General features: G+C 36.4%; 2 protein-coding genes across 8 annotated transcripts in view; one reads left to right on the top strand and one right to left on the bottom strand.

Annotated features, from left to right (window-relative positions):
- sypl1 (synaptophysin-like 1) overlaps positions 1–2,870 on the bottom strand; it is a 454,480-nt gene extending 451,610 nt beyond the window's left edge. Inside the window, exon 1 of the mRNA XM_051890737.1 lies at positions 2,854–2,870. The gene's annotated coding sequence lies outside the window, so the exon portion shown is untranslated. The remainder of the gene's footprint in view (positions 1–2,853) is intronic.
- pde3a (phosphodiesterase 3A, cGMP-inhibited) overlaps positions 1–24,302 on the top strand; it is a 112,187-nt gene that overhangs the window by 9,679 nt on the left and 78,206 nt on the right. The window lies entirely within an intron of this gene.

The raw sequence follows: 24,302 nt of genomic DNA, 5'->3' as shown, positions 1-24,302 counted from the left end.
AAAGTCAGAATTGCTTGATATAAAGTCGTAATTGTGTTATAAAGTCAAAATTGTGAGATATAAAGTCAGAATTGCGAGATATAAAGTCAGAATTGCGAGATATAAAGTCAGAATTGCGAGATATAAAGTGCAAATTGCGAGATATAAAGCCAGAATTGCGAGTTATAAAGTCAGAATTGCGAGATATAAAGTGCAAATTGCGAGATATAAAGCCAGAATTGCGAGTTATAAAGTCATAATTGCGAGATATAAAGTGCAAATTGCGAGATATAAAGCCAGAATTGCGAGTTATAAAGTCAGAATTGCGAGATACAAACTTGCAATTCAGACTTTTTTTCTTGCAATTCTGACTTTTTTTCTAGCAATTGTGAGTTTTTATCCTGCAATTATGAGTTTATATTTCGCAATTCTGAGAAAAGTAGTCAAAATTGTGAGATAAAAAGTAGCAATTACCTTTTTAATTTTTTATTTAGCGGCGGAAATAAGCTTCCGTAGGTTAACGCTGAGTGTTTCATATACAACGGCTAAGGAAGTGACGGCAAATTTGACATCTTTCTCTTTTCTGACTAACATGATAAATCACTTGTTTTGTTTTTTTTTCTTCTATTGAAAAGTTATAGAAATGTTATCATGGATTTTTTTTATCCAATTATTACAACTTCCTCTTCTGAGAGCCCCGGAAATGTGCAAAAATATGCAGTGAACGTATTTAAGAAAGTACAAAAGGTCAATCACAGTGACTTAAAAGAGGAAGCATTCGACGCTTTCGTCACAGATGATTAAATGAAGGGTCCTCCCCTCCTGTTGTTCCTCCCCAGAAGTAGAAAAACAGTGGCATTTTTAGTGGCCTGAGAAATTAAGATGTTTCTGTTTCTTTTGTGATGGAGGAAAGGATAATGTATTAGATTTCTGGAGGAGAAAAAAGGGTGTGCGAGTAGCTATTTGAGAGATGACGCAAATGGAGATCCATAGAGACCAGGAGTATGTTTCTGTGCCATGGGCCTTTTTTCCCTCCTTTTTTTTCTTTTAAGGGGTCTTTTTCCCAGCCTGGTGGAGATATGAGGTTAGTAGGTGGGACTTTTCTGTCTGCCAGGATTGATAATAAACCTCAGCTCAATGAGATCTGAAAAAAGCAGCTCACTTAAAGCAGACGATGTGCCCTGAAGGTAATGGTTTCCTGTCTGAAGTGGACCGTGGTTCTGCCCCTACCTGCAGTAGCCCGGCTCTCCGGGCTGAGAGATTTTTAATCTACACCAGAGCACTCGACACGCTGAGGGTTGTTTTCCTTCCTGCAGGCCCGCGTCTACGGTTCTTCGCTCCCTCTCACTCTAATTGGTCTCGTCTGTGTCGCTGCAGCAGACAGAGGGATCTTTGACGTCGACCGGGGCCAGCGCGCTGTATTTTGCTTGTAAGAGGCCTCGCGTCCAGCCGGACCGTGCCAGGCCTGGAATGTGTAGCCTCAGCTGTCTTGCCTGAGCGGGCGGCTGCCAAAAACCTCATCCATTTTAAAAATGCTAGCAGTTTGACTCTTTCCAAACAACCTAGAAGGAACTGCACAAGCGGGCTTGCTTACAGAGGACCCCGCTTCTATCTGAACCAGGTGCGCAGCTGGCGCGAACGGACAGAGCGAAAAAAACCAAATGACATTAGCTGTTCTACATATGTCAATCCAAATGAACTGCAGAAACCTCCAGCTGCTGTAAAAGCGTGTGTCGAGAATAAAGGCTGTTCAAAGGCTTCTGGAAATGTAGTGTTTTTGTAAAAAGCGATGAGATGCCCAGAAGTGAGGCCACCTCAGTAAGAGATGGTTTCGCTTCACTTCTTTGCAGACTAGGACTACACTATGAATATATTTCCACTTATTTAGCTGGTGATTATAAAATTAAGCAACGTTTTGACGTCTAAACATACTGTAGCAAAAATGGCATTACAATTCTGTGAATCAGCTGAATCAAACTGAGAATCAATGTGTCTGTTTCAGTGAATCAATTCAAAATTTTGATTCAACGATTTGTTTGCGTCGATGCACGTTTTTATATATATATATATATATATATATATAAACATGGGTTTTATTTAAAAAATGTGAATTATGTATTGGGGTCATTGACGAATAAGGTTTTTAAAAGTGTAAAAAAAAAAAAAAAAACATATTGGAGATATAATAAATTTTGAAGTTTTATTAAGTGTTAACGATGAGATTATGTGTTTTTTATAATCAATTAACACTGCTTCTGTCGTTTTTTACAAGATGGACAAAATTTGTCACCCAAGAAGTCATTCGGTTTTACAGAATGACACTTTTGGTTATACCGAATGACGATATTTTCAAACAATGTTAACAGGCTGATATCCCCCCCCTCTGCTGGCAAAATGACATATTTAGTACAAGTTTTTAAAATATTACAACATTTTCCATGTTTTATAGAGGTTGTACCGAATGACCTGATGTTTCGGGACATGTGTATGAACAAGTGAAAACACGAATTTTTCAGATAGTTAAGAGAGAGTTAGTTACTTTGCTTCATGACCATGTGTCCTTTGCAGGTGTCTGAATGATATCACATCCTGTCACATGATATTGACCGCATGACTTGATCCAAAATGGTCCCTTTATATCGGTTACTCCGAATGACATCAATGAAATTCATTTTTCCGGACAGTCTTTCTCATAACAAAGCAACGACTTCCACACATAATTTTAATACCATTTGTTGACATATGATAATATGATATAAAATCATGCCAGAATAAAAAATATATACATTTATTACATTTTATATATATTTATATATATTATAGATATTTTAATCACAAATGAAATGGTGCCTTTGGACGGTTAGACCGAATGACCTTTTGACACTTCAAAATCTTTAAAATACCTTTATATGTAGCAAAATATAATAAAAACCTTTTGGATTCAATAAAAGAGATCTATTTGTTCTACCTTACATACTTTGGATGTCATATCTTTGTTTTTTATTATTATTAAGGCCTTTGGACAAAAAAATGACCCGTCACGTCATTGACCCATTGCTATTATTTGCAATGTATTTACATTACTGATGTACTGGTGTATACTGGTGTATAGTTTAAAATTATTCAATATTTTATTTTATAGTTATTTTTAACGACTTTTTTTTTCTATAATAATTAGACATTACTTATCCAGTTTACTAGTTAAAGATTTTACATCTATTTCACAACAGTGGTTCCTTCTGATTTTGGAAAAGCAAACATACCTAAGAAAATACCTAAATATTTGGCAGTATAAACTGAAAATGTCCAAATTTATTATTATTAATACTAGTGTTTCAGTGAATTGATTCAAAATTCTGATTAAATTATTTGTTTGCATCAGCACTGTTTTCGAAAGGTTTGCCATATTAAGCTTTTATTTTAATAAAGACATAATTATAAAATATTATTACTATTACTCTATACTTTTTTTTTACTAATTAAACATGACTGAATCAGTTAAATAATTAAATATTTTACATCTGTTTTTGAAAAAAAAAATTTTTTTTTTAAAGTCACCATGAAATCAAAATCAACAATTCTTCTTTTTCATGGAATTTTGCAGTATTTATCATAAACAATTTATCCATGCACATATTTATTTTATTTTTTTTTAATTCATGTTCCTCATCATCTTGAATCAGAATAACTTCCCCTCCCTCTTGCTGTGACATCTCTTCTCTTCTATGATGATGATGAGGGCGGGGCAACCTGTCACTCACATGAGATCAGCCAACAGCAAACCACAACCATCCAATCAATTCCACATGGACAAAATGAAGCCCCGCCCTACATTTGTTCTTGTTTGAGAAGCCGTTTCACTCAAATATACGTCACAATAGGGAAGAAAAGACTAGCACAACTTCCGTTCCATGCCCAATTTAAACAAATACATGTATATTACATATATTAATACATATCTATTATATATTAATTTATCTTTTTATCACTCAGCCCTAGTGCACACTCATTAGTGTTCTCTGTTGGTGTGTGTTTGTCACACATATTTCTGCTCCCCAGCCGATGGACGGCCGCTGCTGAGAAGGCGCTTGTTATTTTAACCTGGGCTGGCCGAGACCCAGCGCACCTCTCTCTCCCAGGAGCTCCCCCTCTGCTGCCCATATGAGCGGCCGGCCTCAGACAAGGCTTGTCTTGTTAACTCACTCAGTGGCGTGTTTTAGTTTCGAAAATATGGATGGCAGATGGTGTAGTGATGGGGGAAGTTTGAGTTGAGCCAGTCATTGACAAAAACGGCATCTGTACATCTGTCTGTTTGTCAGACCGTCTCTCTCACTCGTTCTTGTGCTAGGGTTTATGTTTTTGAGGGACGGTTTGCTATTTCGAAGTATATTTGAATTAGGGAAGCACAGTTGCCCTTGACAGTTTATAGAACGACTGCTCAAAGAGATACACACAAGTCGACAAACAAAGTGCTGAAAAATTAATCGTGATTATCAATGATTGGAAAATTTTTCCAAGCCTTTTGGATTCATTTTGATTCAAGCTGTCAGTTTAATTTAGTGCAAATCATTTATTTAACAATTATTTTAATTTTTGATGATTTTATATTTATTTTAAATGAATTTATTTTATTATAACAACAAATTATAATATTTATAATTGCATTTAAATTTTTTTTAAGTTTTAATATTTTTTGCTCACAAAGATATTTTCATAGTGATTTTACAGACTATTTACATAAATTTATTCTGCTCATGTTTTACAAATATAATCCATAATTTTTTTTTACAATTTTCTATCATCTTTCTATAAATAAATCAGTCATGTTGTTTGAGTAACGATTAGTTTATAAAAATTCACTAGCATCCTATAGCATGAATTTATGACAATAATTAAACATGAAATAACCGTGTCCATATTTGTGAGTCTCTGGGACAGCATTTTAAATCCATGTGAATTTACCTCATTATTAGTGACTAATATCTTTATCAGTAAGGGTGGGAATCTCTATTCTAGAGTTCACAGTTATCACAGCAAACTCCGCATTAGAAACCCCCACGTATCCTGAGGGGACTCCTGACGCAAAAGCTTTCTGTGAGGCTTTGATAACAGCCGGCGCTACGTTTTACCACCAGCTTCTCAGAGGAAACAATGAAACAGCAGCTGGAAGATTTTAACTGCAGCCAAGAAACACACAAAGTTGCTTACTTGACATGTTGCTGCAGCTTGCACCTTAGCTGCCAGTGCCAATCTTGATGGTTCTGTCTGTGCGTGTGTGTTTTGCCTATCAGATAATTGTGTGCGCAATTGTGACCGTTACAGCTGGAAGTGTTTTTCGGCCGCTCATTAGCCGGGTTAAGCGTGTAACTGGCCTAATAACGCAAAGCCACACAGTCAAAGTTTTACCGTCGGAGCTCGCGTGAGAAATCGACCCCTGTTTTACGTCAGGAGTTGACAGGTACCGTGAGAACGACTGCAGACGTGTGCCCACCGCTGCTAGATCTGACTGACAATTGACCAGTAAAACACTGTGCATAGATCTCTCGATTTGTTAGGGAAGGTATGGAAGCTTCTTTCCCCCACTAAATAAAAAAGTAAAAAAGGTAACTGCGACTTTTTATTTCACAATTCTGATTTTTTCCCCTCGCAATCCTGACTTTATAACCCAATTCTGACTTTATAACTCGCAATTCTGACTTTATATCACTCAATTCTGACTTTATATCCCGCAATTCTGACTTTATAACTCGCAATTCTGACTTTATATCTCGCAATTTTGACTTTATAACTTGCAATTCTGACTTTATATCTCGCAATTCTGACTTTATAACTCGCAATCCTGACTTTATAACTCAATCCTGACTTTATAACTCAATTCTGACTTTATAACTCGCAATCCTGACTTTATGACTCGCAATTCTGGCTTTATATCACACAATTCTGACTTTATAACTCGCAATTCTGACTTTATATCTCGCAATTCTGACTTTATATCACACAATTCTGACTTTATATCTCGCAATTCTGACTTTATATCTCGCAATTCTAACTTTATGACTCGCATTTCCAACTTTATGACTCGCAATTCTGACTTTATAACTCGCAATTCTGACTTTATATCACGCAATTCTGACTTTATATCTCGCAATTCTGACTTTATATCACACAATTCTGACTTTATATCTCGCAATTCTGACTTTATATCTCGCAATTCTAACTTTATGACTCGCAATTCTAACTTTATGACTCGCAATTCTGGCTTTATATCACACAATTCTGACTTTATAACTCGCAATTCTGACTTTATATCTCGCAATTCTGACTTTATATCACACAATTCTGACTTTATAACTCGCAATCCTGACTTTATGACTCGCAATTCTGACTTTATATCACACAATTCTGACTTTATATCACGCAATTCTGACTTTATATCTCGCAATTCTGACTTTATATCACACAATTCTGACTTTATATCTCGCAATTCTGACTTTATATCTCGCAATTCTAACTTTATGACTCGCAATTCTAACTTTATGACTCGCAATTCTGGCTTTATAACTCGCAATTCTGACTTTATATCTCACAATTCTGACTTTATATCTCGCAATTCTGACTTTATATCTCGCAATTCTGACTTTATATCTCACAATTCTGACTTTATATCTCGCAATTCTGACTTTATATCACACAATTCTGACTTTATAACTCGCAATTCTGACTTTATATCTCGCAATTCTGACTTTATATCTCACAATTCTGACTTTATATCATGCAATTCTGACTTTATAACTCGCAATTCTGACTTTATATCTCGCAATTCTGACTTTATAACTTACAATTACGAGTTTAAATCTCGCAATTCTGAGATGCAAAGTCAGAATTGCGTGGTGTATAAAGTCACAGAAATCACAAAGTTGAAGGCTTAGCTTCTGTAGCAGTATTGGTATAGTTCAATTCAATTCACATTTATTTGTATAGCGCTTTTCACAATACATATCGTTTCAAAGCAGCTTTACAGAGAATGCATGTCAACATTACGACTTAGAGAATGCAGTTAGCTAATAATGTAATAATTTAGGCTTTGGCAGATTTGGCTTTTTGTGGCTTCTTTAGCCCAGTTTTGCTTATACTAAGTGATGTTTTGGAATATATTGAAAGACCATCTTACAAATGATTCTGTTTGTTTAACGTTTCTTCTAAGGCTTGACATTTAGCAGATAGTAAAGATATATCTACTAAACACTGAAGACATTATAGCAGAAACAAAGACAACGTTGTTTTGTATTTTCAATAAGTGCCATGCTTTAAATGTTAAGCACACTTAGCGGTTATTTATGTGTGTGCGTGTGCAGATATGCGCTGTTGTAATGCACAGAATTGTGTTGTGGGCTCACATGGATAAGCCATTTATGTGTTTGCTTAGTTTGCTGTCATGCTGCTTTAACAATTTCATTGGGGGCGATTAAAAAATTATAGGGATTTTTATGCCACATCTCTTCCTGTTCTTCTCACTGGGAGGGAGAAAAGGAAAAAGCAAGAGAAGAGGGTAAGATAGACAGAGAAAGAGGGCATGCAGGACAGGAGTATGTGCTTCCTTCACAGATGTGATCCATCTGTACAGGACCTGAAAGAAACACTCATGCATCTCTTTTAGCAGAATGAGCATTGAGAATCGGACATTTCTAGGTCAGTTCCATCGAAAAAACCTGTTCAAAAATGTTTGCTCAATAGACATTTCCAGAATGCACAGTAAAACCAGTGAGCATATTCACTTACGGAAATGTACGCATGTCTATACTGAATCCATAAGGGAACCTTTCAGTGAACAATTATTAAAAGAACATTTTTTTTCTTAGTATGAAGAATATTTAAAGGTTCTTCATGGAACCATCGATGCCAACCCTTACAAAAAATAAGCATACTTCAAGGTCATTTTATTAAGTATACTTAGTACATTTCTAAGTATACTTTATTTAGTAAGTATAATAAGATTAATGTACTAGTACACTTGTAAGTGTACTATTTCAATACTACTTGGGACTAAATTGTCCCAGTTTTTAGTGTACTTTTAAGTATTTTGTACTTTTATTTTGTACTTTTAAGTATACTTAAAGTGTAACAGTAGTAAACTTTAATTTGTACTGCAGCTATACTAAAGTGAATTTATCGGTATACTGATGGTTTACTAGGTAAATACTTGTAGCACATTTTTTTAGTTTATGAAAGTACACTTCGAAGTATACTCTCAGTAAACTACCAGTTTAGTAGTTTTATAGTGTAAGTATACTTATTTATACTTGAACTTAACATCATACTTTTAGTTCACTATTTACATATAATTTTTGCACTTTAAGTATACTACTGTTCCTATTTACGTATTAATTTTTATACTTGAAATATAACTTTAACTGTACTTTAAGTAGATTTGAAGTAAATATATAGTGTACTACACAAAAATTCACATACTCAGAATTAGGAACATCTGTTTTCTTTATAAATCAATATTTTCAAACATTATAAGTTTATAAGACAGTAAAAGTACATGAAAAAAATATTTAATATGCTACTCAATCAAAAGGGTAAACACAACTACAAGCCAAGTATACTTAAAATCCTTAATTATACTTTGAAGTATATCTCAATCAAAAGATTGAGTATAGGCCAAATATATTTAGACTCTTCTGTCAGTATAAGTCAAGTATACTTTTGAGTATATTTCTGAGAAGTACATAAAAAGTAGACTGAAAGTATACTTATTTTTAGTTTAAAAGATATAGCACACTTGAATAAACTTCTTTTTTGTAAGGGTTTTCACTGCAGTTTCCAGCTGAAACGAACAGTAGTGTCAGTAAAATACCAACATGTTTTATTCCTTTTCACACAAAATATGATTACATAATTGATTACATTTTTGCAAGACTCTTTGTGCAATATTATGTGCTCAAAATTTGTTAACTAATGCATTTTGAGGTTTGCATCACATGACAGCTCCATATGGCTTTTCTGATGCAGTAAACTTGCTCCTTGGCTCACCTGGTACAGCATTGTAACACAACGTAATATCAATTTGCAGAAATGTTTTTCCAGTGAGTCTGGGTTGGAATTGGTAGAGGCGTTTGTGTGTAATCTAAAGTGACGCATATGTTGGAGTGTTAATGGCATGTGTGTGAATCCTTAAGTAACACGATGCTTTGCTAAAGCAAAGTGTGATCTGAAGCTGTGTGAAACGGTGTGCTGCAGGCGCTTGACCCGATGAAAGTGACCTATAGAGTGACCTATATGTGATGCCTATAGAGACGGGAATGTTCACTTTAGTGATTCACATCATATCTGGAAAGGTTATCCTGCTCCTGAAAGCTAAAGGTGTGTACTAGCTTTGTGTTTTCGGGTACTCTGACAAACGTGGGTCCAGGTGTTTGATCTTAGCCTGCTATAGTCTTGATACTATTATCCCATGATTTACTCACCCTCAATCCATCCTAGGTATATATGAGCATAAGAGACTTCTTTCAAAACCATAAAAAAATCTTACAAACCCCAAACTGTTGAACAGTAGTGTAGCAAACAGCACTCATTAGTAATTCAACGTTCGATTTGATCACTAGTCCCCATGATTCCCCTCATTCTACCATACACAACATCATCAGTTTGCCATTATGTAACGTTAAAGACAGACCAGATGAGTAGCACAAGTGAGTGAGTGGCGTCCCATTCGCGATGCCCGGCTGGCACTCATATGACATTTGGCAGCAGTGGAAGGACCTCATCTGCCGTCCTGCACTAACGTCTCGCCATTACGTAACGGGACGCTTCGGCTGGAAGGAGGTTGACCTATTGGATGAGGGTCAGTTCTGTGAGACTGATTGACTAAATGCTAAAGTCGATCGTACCAACAGAAAGATTGTCCTCATCTGTCCTGCATTAAACCACTCAGATAGACCCACACTGACCCAATCCCTGTTTTAATCATGGGTATTTATATAACACTAGCCATTGCATTGTTTTTCATCATCTTTAATGACATTTCAGATCTTTCATTTTATCTTCAGAGCTTGATGTTATCAGTTCATTGGACGAATGATCCATTTCAATCCTAAGAAATTTTAAATCAAATGATGCACTGATGCATTCTATTCATCAAAGAATCCTGAAAAAAATACATTTTAAAATATATTTTTTTTATAGAAATGTATTTCAAACAATGCAGCCTTTGTAAGCTTAAGAGACGTTTTTGAAAAACATTAAAAAAATCTTACCGACCCCATATAAATACTGTACCGGTTAGATTAGAATGATTTCTGAAGGATCATGTGACTCTGAAGACTGGAGTAATGATGCTGAAAATTCAGCTTTGAAGTTTTATTAAGTGTTAACAATGAGATTATGTGGTTTTTATATGTCATATATTGTCATTTTTTACAAGATGGACAAAATTTGTCACCAAAAAAGTCATTCGGTTTAACCAAAATTTCGGTTTTACCGAATGACACTTTTGGTTATACCGAATGACGATATTTTCAAACAATGCTAACAGGCTGATATCTAGCTAGCTAGCAAAAGGACAATCAAACATTTTATGTTTAGTACAAATTTTTTAAATATTACAACATTTTCCATGTTTTATAGCGGTTGTACCGAATGACCTGATGTTTCGGGACATGTGTATGAACAAGTGAAAACATGAATTTTTCAAATAGTTAAAAGAGAGTTAGTTACTTTTCTTCATGACCATGTGGTCCTTTGCAAGTGTCTGAATGATGTCACATCCTGTCACATGATATTGACCGCATGACTTGATCCAGAATGGTCCCTTTATATTGGTTACTCCAAATGACATCAACGAAATTCATTTTTCCAAACATTCTTTCTCATAACAAAGCAATGACTTCTACACATAATTTTAATACTCTTTTGCACTATGTTGATAAATGATGTTATAAAATCATGCCAGAATAAAATATATATATATATATATATATATATATATATAAATTTATTACATTTTAAGATATTTTAATCACAAATGAAATGGCTGTATTGGCCTTTGGACGGTTAAACCGAATGACCTTTTGACACTTCAATGACACTTTATGTGTCGTCCTCGGAGGGCTAAACCCGGCTGTCTCTCGACCCCAACCCGTGAAGCAGCACATCTGACATTTCAAACAAACCATGCCGGCCATGCGGCAGACGGCTTTGTCAAATAAACAGAGCAGAGCCTGTTCGCGCTGGTTTGCGGGCTGAGCTGGAAAGGTTCTCTCCGGGTTTGGGCTGTTGATGAACAGATGTGTCCAGGTGTTCTCACTCTCCGGCCCGCCGCTAATGGCTGTCACGAGACTTTGTGCAACCGTTGTCCCTGATCACAAGGGCTAATGGATTCGTCTCTGGTGTGTGCGCCAGCAAAACAGGATAGCTGTATGTGGCCATATGAGGCTACGTTCAGAATAGCTATTTTTTTGCACTATAAAGTGTGCATACTATACTTATTTTCTCTATAACCAGCTACATTTTCTAAAATTTGCAGAATACATAAGAGCAGTGTGCTCAGCTTGCCCTTTAATTTCAACCATGATTTTAAACATTTATTTCATTTTTTTATAAAATGTATTTTATTTGATATTCATTTCCTAGTTAAATTTGCAGAGTTAAGCATTCAAGGACTTCCATAAAGTCATGAACTATTCTGTTTTTAGTTATGCTGTTCTCTACACACTGCAAAAAAGCGAATTTCTTCCTCAATTTTTACTTGTTTTCCAGTACAAATATCTAAACATTCTTAAATCAAGATACATTTACTTGAGATGCAAACTGACACAAAATATTAAGTCTTGTTTTCTGAAAAAATGTTTTTAAATGGAGTTTATACTTAAAATTAGAAAAATATCTGCCAATGGGGGTCAGAAAAATAAACCTAATTCTAATGGAAAACAAGTTGATTTTTCTTGTTTTAATGCCCCTTTTCACAAGATGTAGTCTCTGGTGTCCCCAGAATGTGTCTGTGAAGTTTCAGCTCAAAATACCCCACAGATCATTTATTATAGCTTGTCAAATTTGCCCCTATTTGGGTGTGAGCAAAAACACGCTGTTTTTGTGTGTGTCCCTTTAAATGCAAATGAGCTGCTGCTCCCCGCCCCCTTTCCAGAAGAGGGCGGAGCTTTAACAGCTCACGCTTCGGTTGCTCAACAACAACAAAGCTGGAGAATCTCACGCAGCCAAAATGAGGATTGTCAGTAACGGTGTTCAGCCTTACATTGTTCAAACCGGAGTCGACACTGATGGAGAGACTCAGGAAGAAGTTTGTGTGTTCTCGGGGGTGGGGTTTATGTAAATTTTGGGGTTTGTGATGTCACCAACCCAGGAAGAAGCTTGTTGTAGTCCCTACCAGCCATTTGTTGTAGTCCTTAAAAAGCGATTTCTGTAAAAGAAAATATCTCCCTTTGTATTGAACTTTGAGCGTCGTAACTTTGCAGATTTTTGTTTATGCTCAAACAGCAACATTACACACTAACTAAAGTTAAAAAAGTGAAATCATAATCAAGGACCCCTTTAAGAATAAATAAATGTATCTTAATTTGAGAATGTTTAGAATATTTGTACTTAAAAACAACAAAAATGCTGCATAAGAACAGTATTTTTTTGGCTAAATGTTGATTTTGTGCCATTTATGTAGTATAAAACGTTCTCACAAGCCATAGGGCTGAATTTCGAGACTCTTTCCAAGTAGTTAGTAAATCACTCTGAATCAAAATGATCTGTTAAGAATCCTTATCCAGTAACCACAAACATCTGGAAAGGTCGTGAAAAAGTCACTGAAATTAGTTGTTCAAATGTGGGAACGTTGTATATGGCCTAGTGTTTCACATACTAGATTTAAACAAAATATAGTTAAAAACACAAATTCCTTTTTTAAATTATTCATAGTTTTTATTGCACTGCAATTAATAAATGAATGTTAAATATGAATTGATTGCAGTTAAAAACAGAAAACAGCATCCAGTATGTGATATTCCCTTCTGAACGTAGTTACACAGTGCAGTAAAAGTAGCTTTCTTTCTTTCTTTGTACTTTCTTGTAATGTTTGTTTCATCCCTTTCTCTCTAATAGAGTAACTGTGTATAAACGCATACATTGGGAAATGGATTTCTCTGGAAGTGCTCATCTGTATCACAGATGAGAGGGTGCAGTGAGTGTATGACGCTGGTTGGAGCCATTAAAGCGATGTAAACACACACACACACACACACACACCTCTGAGAGCCCCAGTGGTTCTGTTTGGCAGTGCTGGGATCGTATCATTAGTCGGGCTCTCAGGGTACATAAGGGCCTGTGTTAATGTCAGAATGGGCCGCTGGGCATGATATCCCCATTCACTCTCAGGACTGTCCATTCAGCACTAAGCACTCGCTCTCTCTCTCTCTTTTTCTCTCTCTTCCACCACAAAGTCTCTTATTGGATTAGGTTGTTGTGGTAAGGAAGGCATTGGGTGCGTATTTTACTTAGAAACAATTCCCCTTCGTTCTAGGAAATTAACTTTTTTTGCGACTTGTGTGTTGTTCTTGCTGACACTGATTTTCCCTGCTTTTTTTTTATTTATTTATTTTTTTACATGGAATGCCATTTGCATCCCATGTGATGTATTTCAATGTGAAAAAAGACTATAATTTGGAATAACATGTATTGAAAAACTCACTGCTCCTTGAAGTCCAAACAGTCAAGATGCATAACAATCCAAAATGGCAAAAAATTGCCAAAAATGCCGTGCAAAAGGCACAGCTTAGCCTAGTTGTGATGTAAAGGGGCACTAAGTTACAATTTGCACACTACTAAATATTTATTTTTTTCATTGCACCAATAAACTATATTATAGTATTATAAAACTAAATATTTATGGAAACCTCTGACCAGGAGTAATGGCTGGAATAAAACAGCAGATTGATTGAATTACATCAGTAAGCTCTCATTTTACCTGACAACATTCAATTCTTGTGATATTTGTTGACATTTACACTTGTTTACATTCTAAGAGAGAGATTATGTGAGTAAATTACTGGTGGTAAAACTTTATTTCAATGGTCCAGAAATTCTACGAACTATAATTAACTTTGCAACATGTCAACTTATTTAACTAACCTGAACCCTAACAGTCTACTAGTACTCTAATGAGAGTTAGTTGACATGTAGTTGCAAAGTTACTTATAGTCAGTAGAATATCTAAAGTGGACCATCGGAATAAAGTGGAAATGAAATACTTAGTTAGCAGCTCTTTAAAGAGCTGATTACTTCACGTCAGAATTCAAATTTCCTGGTAATTTACTCACCCCCATGTCATCCAAGATGTTTATGTCTTTTTTTCTTCAGTTGAAAAGAAATTACGGTTTTTGAGGAAAACATTGCAGGATTTTTCTCCATATAGTGGACTTCACTGGGGACCAACAGGTTGAAGGTCCAAATGTCAGTTTCAGTGCAGCTTCAAAGGGCTCTACATGATCCCAGACAAAGAATAAGGGAAACGATCGGTCATTTTCTAAAAAAATTAAAATGTATATACTTTTTATCCACAAATGCTCGTCTTGACTGCTTTGCGATGCGCCACTCATTACATAATCACGTTGGAAAGGTCACGCGTGACGTAGGTGGAAGTACCGAGCAAGTGTTTACAAAGTGAACGTGCAAAGACTAAGTCAAATGTCGGACGATTTTGAAGTTGGAGGAAAAAATGAGATGGAGTTTTCCGGTACTTCCGCCTACGTCACGTGTGACCTTTCCAACGTGATTACGTAATGCGTGGCACATTGCAGAGCAGTGCAAGATGAGCATTTGTGGTTAAAAAGTATATACGGTTTTATTTTTATTTTTTTTAGAAAATGACCAATCGTTTCGCTAGATAAGACCTTTATTGGACGTTTGGACCTTCAACCCGTTGAACCCCAGTGAAGTCCACTATATGGAGAAAAATTCTGGAATGTTTTCCTCAAAAACCTTAATTTCTTTTCAACTAAAGAAAGAAAGACATGAACATCTTGGATGACATGGAGTGAGTAAATTATCAGGAAATTTGAATTCTGAAGTGAACTAAACCCGATGTCATTTCTTATGTTTTTTATTAGTATTTTTTATTGCTATTAATTTTAAATACATTTTTTGAATGTTATTCACATATAAAAGTACTTATGCTACTTCATGATTAATTATCGCATTTCACCGGAAACATATTTTTACAATAAAATAAGTGTGGCAAAATAAGTTAGAATCAGAACTTCTGATGGCATATTTGAAGGCTGCTATTGGATCATTGAGGGTAAATGTCATATTATGCGACTACGCATTACTTTATGGAGAGCTTACGATCTAATAGCTACATTCTGTAATGAACACGTCACAATATTCCTCATTTAAATAATTCATATGCAGGATAAATGGGCGGGGCCTGGTTGACTTAGTAGTGTGTTGAAACTGGCGGTTATGGTAAGGGACATTTCCCAAACACGCTCGAAGCGCTTGACCAATCACAACACTCTGCTCTAGTCAACCAATCAGAGCACATTGTGGTTTTCAGAAGGAGGGGCTTCATAGAGACAGGAACTAAACAGAGCATCACTGACAGACTGGGAAGAGAGGAGCTGCAACAATGGAGAATATGGGAAAAACATTCAAGCATGAAAACCTGTTCTAATAGAGCACAAAAACAACATCAAGACTTGTAAAAGAGCACAATAGGTCCCCTTTAAAAGCAGCTTACATCATTTACAGACAGTGTGCTTGATATTTGAATTCCTTCGTTTTGAAATGTGATTTGTGGGAAATAGGTTAAAACAGGATTTCGTCTTTCAAATCCCCTTGTCTTAGTGTGTGTGATGGCAAGTCCTGAGTCATGGCGTTTGCATGGAAATGTTTTGTTGTGAATGAATAACGAGAGATCTCCATCATTACCGTACAAATGCTTTCTTTTATTTGTTTACCTGTGCATTTTAAAACTGGGCAAACACATCTTGTTGAAAAATATCCTTCTTTAAATAAGTAGATTAAAAAAGTGATCTTCTTTTGTTTTTAATTAGTATCAGTACATGATATTCTCTGATTCATATGGATTAATATGATTGTCTTAGACTGAATTCTCATGTTCAAACCGGGGCCAAAAATGTGACCCCTTGTGAATACAAGTCAGCGTTACAAACCCGTTTTTTTTCTTCTGTGAAAGCACATGCGGAGTACAGATGTGTGTACATTGTCAGAGTGATGGCTACAAGAGCAGGCAGTCGCTCAGAACAAGCCTCACGTGGATCACGCTGCAGTTACGTGGGTTTGTTTTTCCCATGAGAGCCGCACAGAAGCTGCAATCAAGGTTGTGTACTGTAACGGACAGGGAAACACGCTGCTCATAGCAGCTCCGGCCCAAAACAACACAGAACCTCCATTAACCTCCATAAGGCCCGTCCCACCCGCGGTCTGTGGTTCTGCCGGCCTCGGGTCCTGGAAAGATTCCTGCTTTCTAGCATCCGTCGGATTTGTTCACTGCCATCGATATGGAAGGGCCAAAAAGTTCTGCTCCGTCTGACGCTGAATGCAGGCTGTGTTAAAAACATACTGTAATGTCATGGCGATTGTTGGGGCAACCCCAAGCTGTGGTCGGGATCTGGCTGCCCTGACCAAAAGAAAACAATGACGTTAAACTTGACGTGGCACCAAAATGAGATCCGATCATACAGAGTAAGATATAAACACCAGCATATGTAGTAGTTGTATGCTGGGGACTGTGAAAGAAGCCACAGCTGGCTCTCATCATACCGTTTGCGTCATCAATCGGCTCCTCCCTGCAAAATCATCTGGAACTGAATTTAAAGGGCTTTTTGATTGTACCTTTCCTTTAGTGTGTAATACAGCTGTTTGTGCATGTAAAGAATCTGCAAAGTTACAGAGCACAAAGTCCTAATTGTTTTGTAATATTAGTTTTGAGTTTTTGATGTTTTACATAACACATAAGATGTTTTTTTTTACCAGTAATCTGATCAAGAAAATAATCAATTTCCATTTGTAAAATGTTTAATTAGCTTGAATATCCCAAAATAGGTGGTACCACTTTTTAAAAACTTTTTGTTAATATGTTATCATATTTAATCCTATGGAAGCTTGTTTCCGCCACTAAATAAAAAAATAGAAAAGGTAATTGTGAGTTTGCATCTCACAATTATAACTTTTTTCTTTAAACTCGCAATTGCGAGTTATAAAGTCAGAATTGCTTGATATAAAGTCACAATTCTGATTTTGTGAGTTTTTAATCACGCAATTCTGACTTTTTAAATCACAATTGTGTTTTTTTCACGCAATTCTGACTTAAACTCACAATTGTGAATTGAAAAGTCAGAATTGCAAGATATAAGCTCGCAAATGCATCTTATAAAGTCATATAAACTCGCAATTCTGACTTTTTTCTCAGAATTGTGAGTTTATATCTCGCAATTATATATGGCATATATGGAAGCTTGTTTCCACCATGAAATAAAAAATAAAAAGGTAATTGCGACTTTTTATCTCACAATTCTGACTTTTTTTCTCTGAATTTCGAGATATAAACTCACAATTATGAGTTATAAAGTCAGAATTGCATGAAATAAAGTCATAATTACGAGATATAAAGTCAGAATTGCGTGATAAAAACTTTTATCACGACTTGCGACTTTATATAAATTCTAAATTCTGACTTTATAACTCGCAATTGCGAATTTAAATCTCAGAATTGTGAGATAAAAAGTCGCAATTACCTTTTTATTTTTATTTTTATTTTTTTATTTAGTGGCGGAAACAAGCTTCCATACATAAATGGATTAATTATATATATTATAATTATATAATTATATATCTATAATTTATATATATATATATATTACTCCAGTCTTCAGTGTCACATGATCCTTCAGAAATCTGCTGATTTGCTGCTCAAGACACATTTCTTATTATCAATGTTGAAAACAGTTGTGCTTCTTAATATTTTTGTGGAAACCGTAATGCATTTTTTTTTTGATGATTAGAAAGTTGTTCAAAAAACAGCATTTATTTGAAACATTTACTTTACTGTCAGCTTTGATCAAGTTAATGCATAATTGCTGAATAAATCTGATATACTGTATATTACATTTGCCATATCGTCCATCCCTAATGTTTATACTCTTGATTTGTTTAATCATGTGTTTAAAGTACTTACCACAGTAAATGAAAAATATCTAACTGTGGATTCGATGTGGAAAACTGGTGTGGGTTTTTTCATTTTTTTTCCATGAAGAATTATGAATCATTCATATCTCCCCGCAAGGCTGCAGTTTATATCACTTAGACGCATCACATGCATGTTAAATAATCAATATCGTTCCATGAAATTCAGTTGCTGTGTCTTGGTACCAACTTCTCTCAGTGATCCCGGGCTTTGTGTTGCACGCACCCTCGTGTCAATCACAGGGCAGAACGCATCTGCTAATACACGGCGTGTACACGAGCTCTGACGCTGACGACGTGATTCGGTCTGACGTTAATGGAAGTAAGAGCCATGTGTGTAACTTAACAGCAGCGTGCCGTTAGTGGGGGAGAAATGCTCCACTTAGCAAACTGGCCGAGAAGAGAGAGAGAGAGAGAGCAGGATTACAGGAGGAACATGTCCAGAAGGCTTCAGGAACAGCCAGCCAACACGGCCTGTGCAACAAACACGCTATTTTGGCTTTGGCTCATCACACCGACCAGATATGGGATAGATTCTGTTATCATTTACTCACCCTTTCTTTGTCCCATTAAACACAAAAGCTGGATGTTCTGGCTGCTCTTTTCTATATGATGAAAGTGAGTGTGGAATTCAGGTTGACAATCTCCTAAAGGAGACCTATAATGCCCCTTTCACAAGATGTATTATAAGTCTCTGGTGTCCCCAGAATGTGTCTGTGAAGTTTCAGCTCAAAATACCCCACAGATCATTTATTATAGCTTGTCAAATTTGCCCCTATTTGGGTGTGAGCAAAAACACACCGTTTTTGTGTGTGTCCCTTTAAATGCAAATTAGCTGCTGCTCCAGAAGAGGGCGGAGCTTTAACAGCTCGCGCTTCGGTCGCTTAACAACAACAAAGCTGGAGAATCTCACGCAGCCAAAATGAGGATTGTCAGTAACGGTGTTCAGCCTTACATTGTTCAAAACCAAGTCGGACACTGATGGAGAGACTCAGGAAGAAGTTACAACTTTTAGAATGAAACTGGACGTTTCTGAATGGTTAGTGGATAAATTTATGTAGTTGCTGTGGAGTTGATTCAGCTCATCGACTAGCATGTTCCGTCATGTTAAACTTTAGTGCAAATCTAGCGTTGAATTGACCCTCGTTTTTGTTTTGCCATGGCGTTAGAACTGGTACACCCTTGCGAAAACAAAATGGTGGCGCCGTGGGTGGAACATGCAGATTAAGGGGCGGTAATATTATAATAAGATCCCCTTCCTACGTCACAAGAAGAGTGAAATCTGAGTGGCTCGTTTTTTCACATGCTTGCAGAGAAAGGCTTGCCAAAACAAAGTTACTGGGTTGTCCTTTTTCGTGTTTTCTGGGTTGGTAGATTCACCAGGGACCCGATTATAGCACTTAAACACATTATAAAAGTAGCGTATACTATATTCAAAGTCTTAAAGTCGGCATGAAACAGACGTTGGAATAGTCTTTTCTTATCTAGTGCGACATATATCCAAGTGAAACAGCTTCTCGAACAAGAACAAATGTAGGGCGGGGCTTGATTTTGTCTGTGGGGAATAGGTTATTTGCACATGACGTCATTGGTGCAGCGCGAAATGCGGCTGGAGGGCAAGGAGTGATTTTTCTAATATAGGAATCGCTGTCGTTTATTGTTGCTCAAATCTATCAAACCGAGCAACCACAATGAGCTTTTATCATTTACGTAACTTATATCGTTTTTTACCTTTAAAAGTTGTCACCTTTTATAGAGTTTTGCGTCTGCTGATACTGAAATGAATATGGATACCTGCTTACCTTTTTGTTTTCGACTTGGTTAAATATTCACATTCTTCATGGTATTGTTTGCAGGGAAGAGAAGATATTTTATCCCATTGCATGATCATTTGCTGTTTTCACTTCAGTTTTGTAGAATTCCGTTCACAATGTTGATCTGGTTAGCGCGAAAACTGTCACGCGCTGCTGCTTCAGCCATCATATGGTAGAAAATGTCCAAAAAAAAAAAAACGTGTTCAACAGGCTGACAGAAGTCAATCCATTTCTTTGTTGGAAGGGTGTAAATGTAACTGTAGTTTTAATATTTTCTTTGTAAATATTCACTTTCCCATATGACCACAAAGGAGAATCGGAGGGGCATTCAGCAGACAGTATTTTTTTGTATTTATTTCAACAAATGACAACCAAAATCAAACCCATAGAAGCTTGTGAACAGTTTTGAAGTGGCTGCGTGCCAGTTATACTCATTCACAAGCCGAGTGAGAGTCATACTCGCAAATGTAATGTTAATTATTAAACCAAACAAAATACAACACTTTCAAATACACTCAGCTATGTGATTATTTTATTGAGTGATAGGCAATGGGTTCAATCAGTGACATTATTATATTTGCTATACAGCGTCTCCCCGTTACCTCCTCAACCAACTTCCCTTAGTGTGTTTTTACACGTAAAAAAGGCGAAAATTGTATTACACCGTCCAGTTTTTCCCCTAAACGATGATGTGAGCTCCTGTTGCAATTCTCGATTCAGCATAAATGACCTACAATGGCGTCATTTTTCACAATCAGGACAGAAAATCAAAAATACTGCCCTTAACGTCACTAGCAGAAAGGCAGCGCGATATAAACAAACCAGACAAGAACTGAACACGGCGTGACGCCAGCTTCACATTCTCTATATCTGCCTCCTCGATGGCAGTCAAGTCTTTCAATTGAGTAGAAAAATCGCTGCAAGAGGGAGGGGAAGTTATTTTGATTGAAGATTACGAGGCTGATGTGCATGGATAAATAATTTATAATAAACACTGCAATATTCTATAAAAATTAGAACTGTCAATTTTGATTTCATTGGCTTTAAGGCCTGTTCACACCAAGAATGTTAACTATAATGATAACCGTCATGATAACTACTGTATATTAGCATCCACTAACAGGCTGCAGTTATGACGTCTGTCGCTTTAAATGCTCGAGCTCTTTAACGATGTTTTTATCATTCTTCAGCACTTTTGCACTTTGACATACATATTTGCAGTTGGTTACATGACATGCAATAGTCAAATATGATTGGTTGAAATGTTTTTCAGTGAATAATAACTTTAATTTATATCTGTTTGTCACACAAAGCTATTGTATGATTCGCAATATAGCGCACAAGTTTTGTTTGAGAGGTCAACAACCTGCATCACCATTCTTTTGGTATCATATGGAAAAGGGCTTCTCCTTTTCTTGTTCCCTAGAACAAAAGTCTGCAGCTGCAGAACATCGTGAGGGCGAGTAAATGATGACAACTTTTATTTTTGGCTGAGATTTAAAACTAAATTACTGAGTCGCAGCGCTCCGATAAATCAGGAACAGTCTGCTTCTAATCTCGTTCAAAAGTTCTTGAGATCTAAAAGCATGAGAAAGTGATTGAAAGATCCACCCTGTCCCAGTTTCCCCAATTATCTCTTGTCTCATGGCAGATATGAGCCAGAAAAGTGGTGCGTCTTCGTTAGGCACTTAACACTTCCGTTTGTTTGAGATCTTTGGTGCAAGAAGGAAAAGCGTGCGCTGGCATGCTCGTTTGTTTGGTATTGGAACAGAGAGCGGTCAGCCTCGGGCGCTGGACGGACGCTCACACAAGAGGGATTCCTGCTCATATGGAATTGTGCTCCGGGAAAAGGACAATTATGAGGGGAAAAAATGAACAGAATTTAGACTGAGGTTTAGGAAGAAATAACAAAGACGTTAAGTCTAGGGATGGAGGATAGTAGTTTTGTTTTGTTTGTTTTTACTTTAACCAAAGCCTTTTTATTATTATAATTCATGGTGTTTTGTTTAGCTTTATTGTGTTTACATGACACGTAGATACTCAGAAAGTGTCTAAGTTGTGGTTAATGTTGGGATATTTTTGTTAATGTAAATGTGGTCAGTTTGTTTACACCCATAATTATAAATTCGTAATTAGGCTACATTCACACTGTCAATCCAAATCCCATTATTTGTGTATCCGATTGGAATCTGATCTAAAATTATTGACTGTCCACATTAGTGTTGTCAAATGTACCAACTTCGGTACCAAGTCGGTACTGAAATTTTAAAAATGCGACGATAACTTTTGAGAGGATTCTTAAACACCTCTGATTGGCCAGCAGTGATCAACGCTTTAAAAATATTGTAAATAGACATCTTAAATTGATTTATTATTAAATTTAGTCTATTTACAACATGTTTTTGAAGCGTTGATCATTGTAGCCAATCACAAACATAACTGTTGAGTGCGTGAACACAATGGCCAATCAGAATTCGCTCAACAGTGCTCAAAATGCTGGGGGGAAATGCTTACATTAGGAATTTAACTTGCGTGCAAAACTGGAATATCGCATAGGCCTAAAACATTTGCGAATAAAGCACCGTTTCTATCCCATGTCACTTACTGGGAAATTGCCGCAAAATATATGTAATAAAAAGGGGAACTGCTGCAATTGCATGGTGAAAAGATGCTGTGGCTCTTTTTTTGTAGATTATAAATGACTTTTGCCTCAGAGCGTGCAGACGAAACGCAATAGAGTGCATTAGCGTCCGCCCACTTTTTCCCGCCAAGTATTTTTTTCCATTAAAGGTGCAATATGTAATAATTTTGCAGTAAAATATCCAAAAACCACTAGGCCAGTGTTATATATTTTGTTCACTTGAGTACTTACAATATCTCAAATGTTTACAACTATTTGTAGATCGTGAGAAAATTGCTATTTTAACCAAGGCTCCGGGATGTGTGAGGAGTCGCCTGTCAATTGCATCATACCCACGTTACCCTCGGTTTCCGGTTTTATTTTGTAGAAATCATGGAAACACCAAAGACGCAATTATATTCACATGTTTTAATAGACAAGGGAACAACTGTTTTGATATATTTATAGACAGAAAACTAATTATTGTTATATAGCTCAACATGTTTAGTCTTATAGTTTAAATCTAATTTTCTTGATTTTTTGTGAGTACCATGCTTTACCATGCCTCAGAGAAAAACACTATTTTGTGAAGTAGCTAACATAGCACAATCAGATGCAGCTTTATTTTTAGTAACAGTAATACAGTATTTTCTCCATCATACAATACGTTTTAAAATTAATTGCATGCCATTTATCAACACAAGCCATCCAGCATTTAATATGATATTCTAAAATCGATCTATCGTACTGCAGTGTGTAACAAGTGTCTCACAGCAGCCGCCGAGCGAAAGCACAGAGTAACGTTATAACATCATTTTCAACACACTCAAATGTATCTAATATGATAAACAGAGCTGTGTTACCTCATACGCTTGAACGGAAAAGCGGAAGCAGCGCCGGCGCGACTGTGGCATAATAAAAGTTACGCTGCTCGTGAGGCGTTTGTTGCGCAATCGCTCCAGCGGCCTCGTTCAGCTCCAACAACACTCAACCTGCTCTGCTTCATACTACAGTAACATTAATAATCGCATCCATAAGCATGATTTCTGCCCAAGTCCTATCCCAATTGTTTTCCACCGGCTGAGAGGTGAAGACCACATGTCCCAAGATTCCGCGCTCAAACTTGGCGTCATCAAGCTATGCCTTTGTTTTGAATAGGCCTCTAGCGACCTCTAGTGGACAGAAAATATTACATATTGCACCTTTAATTTTTCCCATAGGGATTTTTAAAAAGTCTTTGTTAAAGAGTTATAAGCCATGAACCAAGATAATCAAACACTACAAACTTTGACGGACAAAAAGACTGTTTCCTTACAGCTTTAGTAACTACAATCCCATTAAGCATTGCGAACAGCATAATCAAATTAAAAACTGTGGAGAAACAGAAAACTACTCATTTACAAATGTTGATTATATATATATATATATATATATATATATATATAAAAACGTATTTGACGTTTATTGCAAAATATGCATATATATACACATTTATTTTGAGAGCGTAGACTCGATTACGCCGTTCGCAGTACTTCATGGGAGTGGGCGGAGCTAACAAGATCTTTTGGCACATGTTGCTTGTTTCGACTCTCTGATTGGTGGAATTTTCTGCATAGCATCATGGGTAATGTAGTTTTTCCGCTGTTAAACATGATTATTTTAAAACTATGCTGAAATAA

This window comes from Ctenopharyngodon idella, chromosome 4, assembly GCF_019924925.1.
Source record: "Ctenopharyngodon idella isolate HZGC_01 chromosome 4, HZGC01, whole genome shotgun sequence".
In the NCBI taxonomy this organism is placed as follows: Eukaryota; Metazoa; Chordata; class Actinopteri; order Cypriniformes; family Xenocyprididae; genus Ctenopharyngodon; species Ctenopharyngodon idella.
The sequence above is the reverse complement of the archived record's forward strand: the minus strand, read 5'-3'. Positions and strand labels throughout refer to the sequence as shown.